Source organism: Salvelinus namaycush, chromosome 23 (genome assembly GCF_016432855.1).
Source record: "Salvelinus namaycush isolate Seneca chromosome 23, SaNama_1.0, whole genome shotgun sequence".
In the NCBI taxonomy this organism is placed as follows: domain Eukaryota; kingdom Metazoa; phylum Chordata; class Actinopteri; order Salmoniformes; family Salmonidae; genus Salvelinus; species Salvelinus namaycush.
In genome coordinates, this window is record NC_052329.1 from 31,601,752 (window position 1) to 31,617,030 (window position 15,279).

The 15,279-nt window shown below is 42.2% G+C and overlaps 1 protein-coding gene across 1 annotated transcript in view; it reads left to right on the top strand.

Moving 5' to 3' along the window:
• Positions 1–381: 381 nt before the first annotated feature.
• The window catches only part of LOC120018309 (serine/threonine-protein kinase PAK 4-like), a 34,949-nt gene continuing 20,051 nt past the window's right edge, over positions 382–15,279 (top strand). Inside the window, exon 1 of the mRNA XM_038961437.1 lies at positions 382–507. The gene's annotated coding sequence lies outside the window, so the exon portion shown is untranslated. The remainder of the gene's footprint in view (positions 508–15,279) is intronic.

Sequence of the window (15,279 nt, forward strand, 5' to 3'; positions counted from 1 at the left end):
TTATGTTGAGATGTAACATACCCAGGGCATTATATTGAGGTTTGTAGCATACCCTGGACTAAAAAGCATGTTCAGTGGTAATTCTCGATTGAACATGGTTTGCCCATAGAGTTGCATTTATGGGGTTACCCAGAGCTGTATATTTAGATACATAAATGGCTCTGGGGCAACCATGCTGAACTCCCTAGTCATTACCCTCCTTTTAGTGTTAAACCAACTGTGATTTTGGCAAAGTTAATAGTGAACGGTTCCTGATGTCATATCAGTCAAATCAAATATATAATAATTTAATCAATCAGTATGATTGTATTGGTTGCTACGGAGCTCGAGCTTGTAGTCGTAGCAGTTCCCCGGATGTAGTATTACCACCAGCAGCCTCAACATGGCGACAAGAAAGTGAGACTTCGTCTAATGTTACTGAATTTTGGGCAGCTTCTTTTATTAAGCGAATCAATAAACTATTTGTCGATTTGGTGCCATTTAAGCGGTGTACAAAGGAAATTTAAGGTAATTATTTCATTCATTCAGCTGCGCCTACTGTTGGCTATCTATCTTAGCTAGCCAGCCCAAACTAAGTTAAGCTAGCTAGCTGGTTGCTACCATTAATACTAGCTAACAAGTGGCTAGCTAAAGTGAATTTGTTTGGATAGTTTGGCTAGTGAACAAAAAACTGACTTTTCTAGAATAAGAGTACCTTTATGCAATAAAGTAATTGATGATGGATCGGGAAACCCAGCTAACCCAGTAAAATGAGTCACAAGAGCTAACGTTAGGCTACTCTTATTGTAAAAATATACAGCTACTATAACTAACGTTAGGCTACTCTTATTGTAAAAATGTACAGCTACTATAACTAATGTTAGGCTACTCTTTTATTGTAAAAATATAGCAGCTACTATAACTAACGTTATGCTACTCTTTTATTGTAAAAATATAGCAGCTACTATAACTAGCTAGCAGCCAATGACAACCTCTAAGCTAGTTTAGTGAGCTGACAAATCCAACTGGTAAACTAACATTACCTTGGTTCAGGTTTGTTAGTAATCCACTGCTATAGCTAGAAACCTTGCACCTCAAAGTACTATAACGTAAACTCACTCACTTTTGTACATCGTCTGTACAATTGACCTTATTTTAGCGCCCCAAAAACGTAATACTTCCAGATCAACTGTAATGTCAATACCATTGTAAAGCACCATTTCTCCCCTTTACAACAGAATCAATTACATGACCCCCACGCTGCCCGTTTCTGCATAATTCAACAAGGCAATCAGCTCCGTCGGGTCTTTAAAAAAATGGCGGGTGGGGAAGCGAAACTAATGCGTGATAGTGAGAAGGAGAGATGTTGTGTGGGAAAATATAATTTTTTCACTCAATCTGTCCAACTTATCACCTTATCGCCTCTAAAATGTAAATAAAACACTATAAAGAGTTTATATAATGTGTCATTACACACCTATTTTAAGGTTTCTGTCGAATTTGAATCGGGTTTTTAGGGCGGTGCTAAAGTGATCTTAGAAGTAAACAGCGGCTTTGAGAATGATGATCGCATGCAATGATGACGCAAGAAATGACTAGGTATCCCCCCTTACCCCCGTCACTGTCCATTTCTTGTTTTTAAACGATGAGAGAAGTGCTACACCTGGTGGAGAGAGATTGTAAGACAAATAGTTGCTTTATGCGTGCTGTACGTTACGACATGACACGTAACGGAGGGTCCGTTCTTTCAACTTTTCTCCAATACTATAGAGCCATTACCATGTCGATCAACGCTTGAATAGAAACGTAGTTCACACCCCCTATTTTGAAGTCAACACAGTCGCTACAGTCCCATTCGTTTTCTTTGTAGCCTCGTATGAATGTTGCGGTTGGGCACATTTGTACGGAATGGGGTGAGTTTACGTTAGCTGTTATGCTGAGAAACAATGATTTTGTTAGCTACCTCTAACGATTCAAACACGCCTTAAAGTCTAGGGGAGCTAAGTGATGTGCGTTGTCTCTGCTGTAACGTTAGTGTAGGAGGAGCAATTACTTTGTTTGGAAAGTCAAGATTTGAGGTTCTAACCTTTGTTAGCTGCAGTCTAATCTAGCTATTTGCTCTACTGAAGAATTCAGGCCTTGTATTATGGCCTTATTTAATGTCTTGTAAGAAGAACAGGTCTGCAGGTAGCCTAGGGGTTCAGAGCGTAGGTCGCTGGTTCGAATTCCCGAGCCGACTAGGTGAAAAATCTGTCTGTGCCCTTGAGCAAGGCACTTAACCTTAATTGCTCCAGGGTCACCATCAATAATGGCTGTTCCCTGGTCGTGACCCCACACCCGGACGGTGTCTCAGTGGGATATGCAAAACAAATGTCTAATTCACACACAATACACATTTGTACATGTGACATAGGACAAATGTAAGCACTCACCTAATTATTATTATTTATCTGATCTATGAAATCCTGAACTCTAGCCCTGTACCGATCCTGTGCAGGGGTTGTTACATGTGGTCTGCCACTGCGAGGACGATCAGCTGTCCGTCCTGTCTCCCTGTAGCGCTGTCTTAGGCGTCCCACAGTACGGACATTGCAATTTATTGCCCTGGCCACATCTGCAGTCCTCATGCCTCCGTGCAGCATGCCTAAGGCACGTTCACACAGATGACCAGGGACCCTGGGCATCTTTCTTTTGCTGTTTTTCAGAGTCTGTAGAATGGCCTCTTTAGTGTCCTACATTTTCATAACTGACCTTAATTGCCTACCGTCTGTAAGCTGTTAGTGTATTAACGACCGTTCCACAGGTGCATGTTCATGAATTGTTTATGGTTCATTGAACAAGCATGGGAAACAGTGTTTAAACCCTTTACAATGAAGATCTGTGAAGTTATTTGGATTTTTCCGAATTATCTTTGAAAGACAGGGTCCTGAAAAAGTGTTTTTTTTTGTTGCTGAGTTTATATTCAAATGCCAGTATGCATTCTACAAACGGTGGAATAGGCTAAATATGATAACATAACAACTGATGGCATTAGCTAACCTCTAGCTAGCTAGCAAGCAACGCTAAAGGGATTGCAAACCGGTTAGTATACCTCTTGCCAAACACCTTTTTTTTCTTCTAAATAATAGCTACCTGGGTAGCATTTATGATGCCAGCATACACATTACTCACACATTATAATGAAAAGGTGCCTTTCGGTCCCAAAACACGGGTTTTCTGGAGACTTGTGGGAGGAGTGCTGATGTCGCCCACTGTATGCGCTTTCGGGAAGCCTGATTTGCATCTAGACTGAGGAGAAATCCGCACACAATCCATCCCTGACCACCTCCTGAAATGGTCAGCAGGATCTGAACACAATCAGACCACTTAGCGCTTTTTGAATCTATACCAGTCTTTTCAATGCCTTTTTCGTATTCTGATAGCAGAAGTTGCATGTAAGTGTCAAGTGTAGACACAACCCCCCCTCTCTCTTTTTTTCCATCCTTACTTTTAGAGACTTAGCAGCTGATAAGTGTATAGTGCTGGTGTGACAGGGTGCAAGTAAGCAGGGTTGTGCGATCAGTGCCGGACACTCCACACATTCCTGGCATGTCTGAGTGCTGCTGAGGGTCTCACAGACGGAACCCCTGCATTCTACCCACTCAAAGACCTACACTACACCCAGTCACCCCCAAGAACTCAATCTGTAGCACCACGCCATCTCTGTTTGTTAGGGATGGGTGTTCGAGATCAACAGACACAGTGATAAGCTGTAAGGGGTTTTGGAATAGTCATGACTAGTGTGCTCCACCACCTTGGCTATGTGTCAAGTTATTAAGCTCTTCAGTTTTGTGCTGTTAGGACATTGACAGGGTATCTACACACTGCCCAGAAACAGACTGGCTGTTTTAGTTTGTTCCCCCGACAACCGCTGTGATAGGTGGCTATTTATCGGAACCAACACGTTTCTGATAAACATTTTTGTGTGGCATAGGCACATTTTCCCCCATGAATTCTGAGAGTTTGGCAAGGAAGCGAATAAAATAGGAAGCAAATTCTAGGACGCCTGGCCTATGCTTTCGCTGGTGGTCAGTAGAAAAGCCGTTTTATTACTGCTCTGTGCTCTCGGATGTATTTTTTGGTGGTGGTTATTTAGAGAACTCCATGTCCAGACCATTCAGGTCACCGATAGTTAGGCTTACAATTGTAACTCTCTTTCTGACAGGAGGCTTCAATTAGCCCCGTTTCTCATTTCCCTTTTTTCTGCCTGCATAAATCCCCTTTTAGTAGAGAGCGGAGTGGTGCAGCAGCGTGGGGTTGTAGTGGAGACACCCTAGATCAGAGGCTGCAGCCACACTGGGTTCACATGATCACGGGCGGCATGTTGTCGTTCTTTTGATCTGAGCCCTACGGTTGCCTCCATAGGGGAGAAAAACACAGCTGAATAAATCAGACAGAGAAATAGGAGGCATCAGTTGCCTCTAGTGCTGATTTATAGAGGACGACCTACATGCTTTCATTGGTCGCGCTTGTAGACCACTTACGAGCGTGTGGATGAGTTAAACCTGAACATGTAGGGCATAGACTAGGCCCAAAACCATACTTCCAGTGTATGTACAGATGTTAATGGCCATTATGTGTGACATCTTCTCATCATTTTAGCTACCAAAGTAATGTAGGCTAGCCTATGTGGTGTTTTGTTTGGTGTCTCGCTAATCCAGACCTGTAGGCCTATTTACGGTGCATTCGAAAAGTATTCAGACCCCTTGACTTTTTTCACATTTTCTTACGTTAGTCTTATTCTAAAAGTATTTTTTCCTCATCAATCTATACACAGTACCCCATAATGCCAAAGCAAAAACAGATTTTAGACAATTTTGCAAAAAATGTAACTGAAATATCACATTTACATAAGTATTCAGACCCTTTACTCAGTACTTTGAAGCACCTTTGGCAGTGATTACAGCCTCTACTCTTCTTGGGTATGACTCTACAAGCTTGGCACACCTGTACTTGGGGAGTTACTCCCATTCTTCTCTGCAGATCCTCTCTAGATCCTCTCAAGCTCTGTAAGGCTGGCTGGGTAGTGTCGCTACACAGCTGTTTTCAGCTCTCTCCAGAGATGTTCGATCAGGTTCAAGTCCAGGCTCTGGCTGGGCAACTCAAGGACATTCAGAGACTTGTCATTCAAAGTCTTGGTAGTTCCAAACTTCTTCCATTTAAAAATAATTAATACCACTTTGTTCTTGATTCCTTCAATACTGCAGAAAAGTTTTGTTATCCTTCTCCAGATTTGTGCCTCGACCCATTCCTGTCTCGGAACTCTACGGACAATTCCTTCGACCCCATAGCTTGGTTTTTGCTCTGACATGCACTGTCAACTGTGGGACCTTACATAGACAGGTGTGTGCCTTCCAAAATCATGTCAATCAATTGAATTTACCACAGGTGGACTCCAATCAAGTTGTAGGAGGATCAACGGAAACAGGATACACCTGAGCTCAATATCAAGTCTCATAGCAAAGGGTCTGAATATTTATGTAAATAAGATTTTTCAGATTTTTGGGAAAAAAACGGTTTTCGCTTTGTCATTATGGGGTGTTGTGTGTAGATTGAGTGGGAATTTATTTAATCAATTTTAGAATAAGGCTTTAATGTAACAAAATGTGTAAATAGTCAAGAAGTCTGAATACCTTCTGAATGCACTATTTCATGTTTTTTAGGGGCCCTCTCTCTCTCTGCCCCTGGCGAAAGGTGGAGTCAGCTTTTCATTTGAAGGGCTTTAGCACAGCTACTGCTATTTTCACAGCATGCCTCACTATTTGGCTATTAAAATGCTTTCATCTGCCCATGACCCAGGGAGGCGCCTCACTTTCCAACTTTCAACTAGATGGAGTCTATGCCTCGTTCAGTCTTTAACTCACTTTCTCTCTCTGATTTATAATTTTATTAAACACAGAATCTAATGGACTTTCTCATCAGTAGCGCTTCTCTCTCTCCCTCGCTTGCACATTCCTGTCTCGCTTTCTCTTCACTGAGTCCTACCTCACTCTCTTCGACCTCACTCTCTTCGGAGCAACTTAGTCTCACTGAGTGGAGAGTGACCAGAGGATATTATGCTGTAGTCCTGAATATGTGGAGTAGACTGGTCATCTCTTCAGCCCTGGCTTCACATTCGCATTCTCCTGCATTTGTTTCACATTGCCTTTAACCAGTGATTGCAGCTGGCTAGCGTTGTTTTCAGACAAGGCTGATGTCACTCTGTGGGTAACCGTGATAGCATCGTGAATCTCTTGTCATCTATGTCTCTTAAACAAAGCCCTCTCTGTGTAGGTCAGCCTGACTGTAATATAGGCTCAGTGTAGTAGACTATAGGCTACACACAGTGCAGTGAATTGTTTGCAATGTGTAATCGTTTCAATCGGAGAGGTCCACAATCAAGCCAGGACCTGCTTCCCTGGCAATAGAAAGGTCTTGTGTACACAGCTTGGCAGGGGATTGTGGGTAATGGGCTGGCCGCATTTCACCTCTGCTTTAACTGTTGCACAATGAGAGAATAGAATAATGAATTGTGGGTGCAAAACCAGAAGAAAAGGTGCTGTTGTTGCATTATGCAGACATAACCCTGGAATATTCTAAGTGAATGAGGCAGTGTTTTTGTTCCTGCCGGTGAATAGGCCCTGCCACTGTGTGCATGAAAAGAAGAGCACTGAATGTGCAGACTGAGCAAAGACTTAGCTTTGACTGCCATTTTGATATTAATATCATACATTTATTTTTGTATTTCACACCAACCTTTCCAAGCTGCTCTGCACAAGCTAGATATTAGCCCAGTGGGCCAACTTTTACTGTGCTTGACAGTATGACTTCATTTTTATTTTGATGATGGTAACAAAGCATAGGCTAATTACAGGGCTAAGCACCGCAACATTACCTTGCCAATTACAGTGTGTAAACTGTAGCTATGTGATTCGTACATCCATGTTCTCCCCCATACGGAGCTTCTTTCAAATTGGAGACTGTGGGTTGACGAGTACGGTTTATTTTTTCATCTTTACTGTTTGCTGTGATTTCTCCCAGGTCCCTTGTGATGTGTGGACCTACTATGTTGAGGTGCAGCCCTCCATGGGCTGCTAGGCTTTGTGTGGCTTGCTGTTTGCACTGGAGAGTTGGAGAGATGGAGAGAGCTCTAGAGCAGGGATGGGTAACTCCAGTCCTCAGGGGCCGGAGTGGTGTCACACTTTTCCCCCATCCCTAGCAAACACAGCTGATTACGCTAATTGCATTCTAAACTTAAGGTCCTGATTAGTTGATTATTGTAGTCAGGTGTGTTAGCTGGGGCTGGTGCAAAAGTGACAAATCAGGCCCCCGAGGACTGAATTTTCCCATCCCTGCTCTAGAGGCTGAGCAAGACCACTAGTTATTGGGCCCAGCAGCACAATAGCATACTGTAACATAAGCTGTGTTTGAATACCCATACTGTATACTACATACTTAATGAGAATATACTATTAGGTCATTTTAGTATACTGTAAACGAACGGTATGGTTTCAGTTGAGGGTACTAGCGCTTCGCCTGTCTACCGGAAGTTGATGCTGTTGCTATGCAACCTCTTGCTAGCCTGTTAGCATAACAAATGACTAGCTAAATATTTTACGATTTCGGGTGTGTTTGTAAATTCAATCTGGAGTGCCAGAGTGCTCTCTGGGCGTTCGTCAATCCAGAGTGTTGTCAGATTGACTGTTCGTAAATTCAGAGCGTTTTCGCTCTCGGAGTGGTCAGAGAGCACACTGGACGCTCTGGCCAAGGAGTAGGGATTTTCCAAGCGTTCAACGGCAGTCAAGCACCCAAGCTAACTGGCTAACGTTGGCTAGCTACTTCCAGATTCAAATGAGAGAACAACCCACTCTGACCATTTTACTCACCCTAGCAGAGCTGTTTAGGCTGTTTTCATGTTATCCAGAGAGTTGGTGACTAACTGTGCTGCTGCCAACAATTTAATTACGCTTTTTTTTGCCAACATTTACTGACGCCGGCCATATTCAACAGGTGTTGAGCGTTCGTAAATTCATGAGTTATTCTACGCGAGACTGCTCTGAAATCGGAGTAGATATCCATTGAATCACACGACTATACTACTTAGCTCAGAATTATGTAAATAATCATGTCAGTAAATGTTGGGTAGTTAGTTAATATACTATCTGCTGTCTGGCAAGTTCGATGTATTAGTAGCCAACTAACGTTAGGTAACTAGCTTTTTCAAACAGAAATTTGCATCCTGTAGCTCTAACTCCAAAAAGTTTTGGGACACTGTAAAGTCCATGGAGAACAAGAGCACCTCCTCCCAGCTGCCCACTGCACTGTGGCTAGGTGACACGGTCACCACCGATAAATCCATGATAATCGAACATTTCAATAAGCATTTCTCTACGGCTGGCCATGCTTTCCTCCTGGCTACCCCAACCCCGGCCAACAGCTCCACACCCCTCGCAGCTACTTGTCTGAGCCTCTCCAGCTTCTCCTTTACCCAAATCCAGATCGCAGATGTTCTGAAAGAGCTGCAAAACCTGGACCCGTACAAATCAGCTGGGCTAGACAATCTGGACCCTCTCTTTCTAAAATTATCCACCGCCATTGTTGCAACCCCTATTACCAGTCTGTTCAACCTCTTTCATTTCGTCCGAGATCCCTAAAGATTGGAAAGCTGCCGCGGTCATCCCCCTCTTCAAAGGGTGGGACACTCTAGACCCAAACTGTTACAGACCTATATCCATCCTGCCCTGCCTTTCTAAAGTCTTCGAAAGCCAAGTTAATAAACAGATTTGGCAGACTCAATAGCCTTGGTTTCTCAAATGACTCCCTCGGCTGGTTCACCAACTACTTCTCAGAAGAGTTCAGTGTGTCAAATCGGAGGGCCTGTTGTCCGGACCTCTGGCAGTCTCTATGGGGGTACCACAGGGTTCAATTCTCGGGCCGACTCTTTTCTCTGTATATATCAACGATGTCGCTCTTGCTGTGGGTGATTCCCTGATCCACCTCTACGCAGACTGTATACACCTAGCCCTTCTTTGGACACTGTGTTAACCTGATGAGGATAGAGGGCGCTATTTACACTTTGGGGGAAAAACGTGCCCAATTTAAACGGCCTCGTACTCTATTCTTGCTCGTACAATATGCATATTATTATTACTATTGGATAGAAAACACTCTCTAGTTTCTAAAACCGTTTGAATTTTGTCTGTGAGTAAAACAGAACTCATTTGGCAGCACACTTTCTGACCAGGAAGTGGAAAGTCTGAAAATTATGCTCTGTTCAAGGGCCTGCCTATAAATGGGCATGACATGTATGAGTATACATGCACGTCATACACCTTCCCCAGGATGTCAAGATGCAGTGAGAGAAGAAATGGAGTGATTATCTTGGTCTGAGATGGAATACGTCCTCTTGGAATGACGTGTCACCCATTTTATGTTTTCAGGAAGGCGCGAAGTTGGTCCTGGATTTGCCATCGGAATAGCTGTCGTTATAGGCGATTACTATCTCCGGCTTTGATTTTATTTGATACATGTGACCATATCATCGTAAAGTATGTTTTTTCAATATAGTTTTATTAGATTTTTGAAATTTATTCGGGACGTTAGGCGTGTTGCGTTGTCTGTGTTTTTTGACGATGGGGAGCTTCGCGCCACTCTGCCAGTGTGCTTGCTAAATCAAGAGGGAAAAACGATGTTCTAAATCCAAACAACGACTGTTCTGGACAAAGGACCCCTTGTCCAACATTCTGATGGAAGATCACCAAAAGTAGGACCCATTTTGTGATGCTATTTCATATATGTGTCGAACTGTTTACTAGTAGTTTTGCGCCCAGGTTTTGGCCACTCTCCTCGCTATAACATAAGCCTTATGTCGTAATGAAGATATTTTTAGAATTCTAACACTGCGATTGCATTAAGAACTAGTGGATCTATCATTTCCTATACAACATGTATTTTTTTGTAATGTTTATGAATTGCTATTTGGTCAGAATAGGTGAGAGTCTAATAGAAATATCCGCACATTCTGGGAAATAGAAGCTACGTTAGCATAATGGATAACCACTGATTTCAGCTCTAAATATGCACATTTTCGAACAAAACATAAGTGTATGTATAACCTGATGTTACAGGACTGTCATCTGAGGAAGGTTTATGAAGGTTAGTGAAAATTAATATCTTTTGCTGGTTTATTCGCTAACGCTAACGTGCCTATTGCTATCGCTAACGTGCCTTGATGAATGAATGCGGTTGTGTGTAGGCTATTGTAGTAAGCTAATATAATGCTATATTGTGTTTTCGCTGTAAAACACTTAAAAAATCTGAAATATTGGCTGGATTCACAAGATGCTTGTCTTTCATTTCTGTACACGATGCATTTTTCAGAAATGTTTTATGATGAGTATTTAGGTATTCCACGTTGGTCTCTATATTTACTCTGGCTGCTTCGGTGCTATTTTTGACGGTAGCTGTGATGGTAGCTGCAATGTAAAACTGATTTATACCTCAAATATGCACATTTTTCGAACAAAACATAGATTTATTGTGTAACATGTTATAAGACTGTCATCTGATGAAGTTGTTTCTTGGTTAGTTTGGTTGGTTCTTGGTTAGTTAGGTTGGCTTTGTGCATGCTACCTGTGCTGTGAAAAATGTCTGTCCTTCTTTGTATTTGGTGGTGAGCTAACATAAATATACGTGCTGTTTTCGCTGTAAAACATTTAAAAAATCGGACATGTTGACTGGATTCACAAGATGTGTATCTTTCATTTGCTGTATTGGACTTGTTAATGTGTGGAAGTTAAATATTTCAAAAAACATTTTTTTGAATTTCGCACTCTGCGAAGGCAGCGGAATGTTGTGGGTGTTCCGCTAGCGGAACCCCGGGGCGAGAAATGTTAACTAACCTCCAAACGAGCTTCAATGCCATACAACACTCCTTCCGTGGCCTCCAACTGCTCTTAATCGCTACTAAAACCAAATGCATGCTTTTCAACCGTTCGCTGCCCGCACCCGCCCCACCCGCCCGCCCGACCAGCATCACTACTCTGGACGGTTCTGACCTAGAATATGTGGACAACTACAAATACCTAGGTGTCTGGCTAGACTGTAAACTCTCCTTCCAGACTCATATCAAACATCTCCAATCCAAAATCAAATCTAGAATCGGCTTTCTATTTTGCAACAAAGCCTCCTTCACTCACGCCGCCAAACTTACCCTAGTAAAACTGACTATCCTACCGATCCTTGACTTCGGCGATGTCATCTACAAAATAGCTTCCAATACTCTACTCAGCAAATTGGATGCAGTCTATCATAGTGCCATCCGTTTTGTTACCAAAGCGCCTTATACCACCCACCACTGCGACCTGTATGCTGTAGTCTGCTGGCCCTTGTTACATATTCGTCGCCAGACCCACTGGCTCCAGGTAATCTACAAGTCTATGCTTGGTAAAGCTCCGCCTTATCTCAGCTTACTGGTCACGATAACAACACCCACCCGTAGCACGCGCTCCAGCAGGTATATCTCACTGGTCATCCCCAAAGCCAACACCTCTTTGGTCGCCTTTCCTTCCAGTTCTCTGCTGCCAATGACTGGAACGAATTGCAAAAATTGCTGAAGCTGGAGACTTATATTTCCCTCACTAACTTTAAACATCAGCTATCTGAGCAGCTAACCGATCGCTGCAGCTGTACATAGTCCATCTGTAAATAGCCCACCCAATCTACCTACCTCATCCCCATATTGTTTTATTTACTTTGCTGCTCTTTTGCACACCAATATCACTACTTACACACCATCTGCTCATCTATCACTCCAGTCTTAATCTGCTAAATTGTGGATACTTTGCTACTATGGCCTATTTATTGCCATACCTCCTCATGCCATTTGCACACACTGTATATAGACTTTATTTTTTCTATTGTGTTATTGACTGTACGCTTGTTTAATCCATGTGTAACTCTGTGTTGTTGTTTGTGTCGCACTGCTTTGCTTTATCTTGGCCAGGTCGCAGTTGTAAATGAGAACTTGTTCTCAACTAGCCTACCTGGTTAAATAAAGGTGAAATATAAAAAAGAAAAAAGAATTAACTAGCTAACATACTGCTGTAATGCTATGCGGTTTGTAAGGATAGCGTAGCTAACAAATTGTCAGCCAATGTGTTACAACTTATTTGAAAAGGCATTACTTTATTACTTTTTTAAACATTTGTCATAATTAGTTAAATTAAAGCAATGAATTTGTATCCACTCTCGTCGGACTTCAGCTACATGTTTTCCGACATTTTTCTTTAAATCTGAAAGGTTAAAAAGCCACGCCCATTTTCGGAAGAATTGCATTATGGGCCCTAAAGGCATGGAAATAGTGTCCACTGCATGTATACTTAGTATTTTGGTGAATTTAGTACGTCATCTGGGAACTTTTGGCATACAACTATATCCATACTATGACCAATAAGCATACTATGTACTCAATTCAAGTCACAAATAGTGCAGTTAGTATGAGTATTCGAACACAGCTATGGATTACCTGCGCATGTGCATGGGTATGCTTCACTAAGCTACAACGTGATGGCAGCCAGACAAAAACAGCAGAGAAGTTTAGCTTCACTGCCTAGTTACATTTTTTTTATTTTTTATATACAAATCTTGTTGCTCTTAGTTGTTGCAGAGGTCAGCCCGATACGGCTGTTTACTTCGGGAATTGCTGACTCTACCTTTTAACTGAATCGGTCAATCAAGTTAACATGAACTCTCCTAATTTGAAATGTAATTGTTTTGTTCCTCAACTGAATCAGCATAGCTTGATATCTCAAACATGCTTGTTAGCTTAGTTTGACAAGATGTTGGAACAGCCCCAGAGTCGTTATGCAATGTAAGTCCTGGCTTGTAAACCCCTGCAGGCTCAACTAAGGAGAACCATTATTACGACTATTGAGTTGCAAGCTGGAAGTTTAGGAAGTTAATCTCAGGTAGCCTAGTGGTTAGAGCGTTGGACTAGTGACTGGAAGGTTGCAAGATCGAATCCCCAAGCTGACAAGGTCAAAATCTGTCGTTCTGCCCCTGAACAAGGCAGTTAACCCACTGTTCCTAGGCCATCATTGAAAATAAGAATTTGTTCTTAACTGACTTGCCTAGTTAAATAAAATAAAATAAATTTTTAAAGTGTGTGTGTATATATATATATATAGTTCTCTCTTTTTCTTGGCCTATGTGACGGCTTGTATTTATGACGACAATTTTAGGGAGGACCTTCTCGTTGACTGTCATGAAGTCCAGACAGATTATTTCAGATGTAGTGTTGGCTATCAAAGTACTTTGAACTGACTGACTCCTGTATCCCAGTTAAAGCTCACATTCCATCCTTTATCATTGACCTTTCCACATTCCTCAGCCAGACCTGGAAGTCTGCATGGATTGGCCAAGGCAGCAAGGGCTTTGTTTGAACCCAGCTTCTGGATTGGTTAGTATCTGACATGTCAAGCCCCATTCACATTCACACTGTATTGTTAGGGTGTTTTCACATATAGAAAACTGTTCTTTGTATCTACAATACCCTTGCCTTTGAATGAGGACTCAACTCTTTTGACAGTTCACTTAACATATTTTATGGTCTGAGTCATCTTTGCTTTCACATTGCTAGGTTTAGAAAGGAACCAAGTACTTTTTCCAACATTCACTCAATGCACTCTGGGTTTTAGAAAGTGCAGGACAAGCCATTCCATCAGAATGTGTTATCGGACAGCTAGATATCTACTTACATTTTGGAATCTAATAGATTGCGTTTAGTTAAATGATGAGACGTATTTGTAATCAGAAGATACTATTAATATATAAATGTTATTGGTAACAGAATAAATGTCAGAAGAATAACTGCAGATGAAATAATGCTGTAATTGAAAATGTAGGCTACTGCCCCTTTAATAGAGTGTTAGGGGTCAAAATCAAACGTTGTTTCTTGTATTATATTTTGTATTCCATGGTATAGATCAGCGTATCAGGACACAGAACACTTTAGTTTGAGGTTAAGATTTACCATTGCTGAGATCTTATTTTCACATGAACAGAAAAGGTCAAAAAGGGCGTGGACAGGTCAATGATAATCCCTGGAAAAAGGCAGCAAATCATCTGTCTGAATTCTTAATTTTAACACGTTTAGTCCAATATCTTATATAGTGGTCAAAATATTATGACATTTTCAAGGTTGATGTAGAACATAGGGATGGATGATTCATATAAAATATTTATGAAATTAATATGCAATATTATGTAAATTAGGCACTTAATATGCATTAACTTAAGCCCAATAATTTAAGGTAGGGTGGTCATATTAACACATTGTCATGCTTTATGCAAAACAACAGAGTTTGTAACAATTTGAAACAAGTTATGAAATTAGAAAACGTTTTATACTACTTTATGCAAATGAGATGTGTAATATGATAATTGCTTCATTGGAATTATAAAATACAGCATGTTAAACCCATTCATTTAAATTCAGGTGGTTATGTTAACATATATTGCTGTTTTATGCAGAACTGGAAGTCTACACTGAGGGGTAAAGTGCGCACACCAGGTGTGGTAACAGAGTAACTGGGATTACATGATCATGAACAAAAAGCAGGGTTACTATTTACCATTTAGTAACAGTTAGGCTGTATCATAGTTATATTGTCTTCAGTAGCCCAACTGATTAGGCCTAGAGTGCCAAAATAATACTCCCAGCCAACCCTGTGTGTGTGTGTGTGTGTGTGTGTGTGTGTGTGTGTGTGTGTGTGTGTGTGTGTGTGTGTGTGTGTGTGTGTGTGCGCGCGCCCAGGATCCCCACCAGCACCGACAGACACACAGCCCAGCACCGACAGACACACAGCCCTGCACCGACAGACACACAGCCCTGCACCGACAGACACACAGCCCTGTACCGACAGACACACAGCCCTGCACCGACAGACACACAGCCCTGCACCGACAGACACACAGCCCTGCACCGACAGACACACAGCCCTGCACCGACAGACACACAGCCCTGCACCGACAGACACACAGCCCTGCACCGACAGACACACAGCCCTGCACCGACAGACACACAGCCCTGCACCGACAGACACACAGCCCTGCACCGACAGACACACAGCCCAGCACCGACAGACACACAGCCCTGCACCGACAGACACACAGCCCTGCACCGACAGACACACAGCCCTGCACCGACAGACACACAGCCCTGCACCGACAGACACACAGCCCAGCACCAACAGACACTTCTCACCAAGTCTGTACTGCACT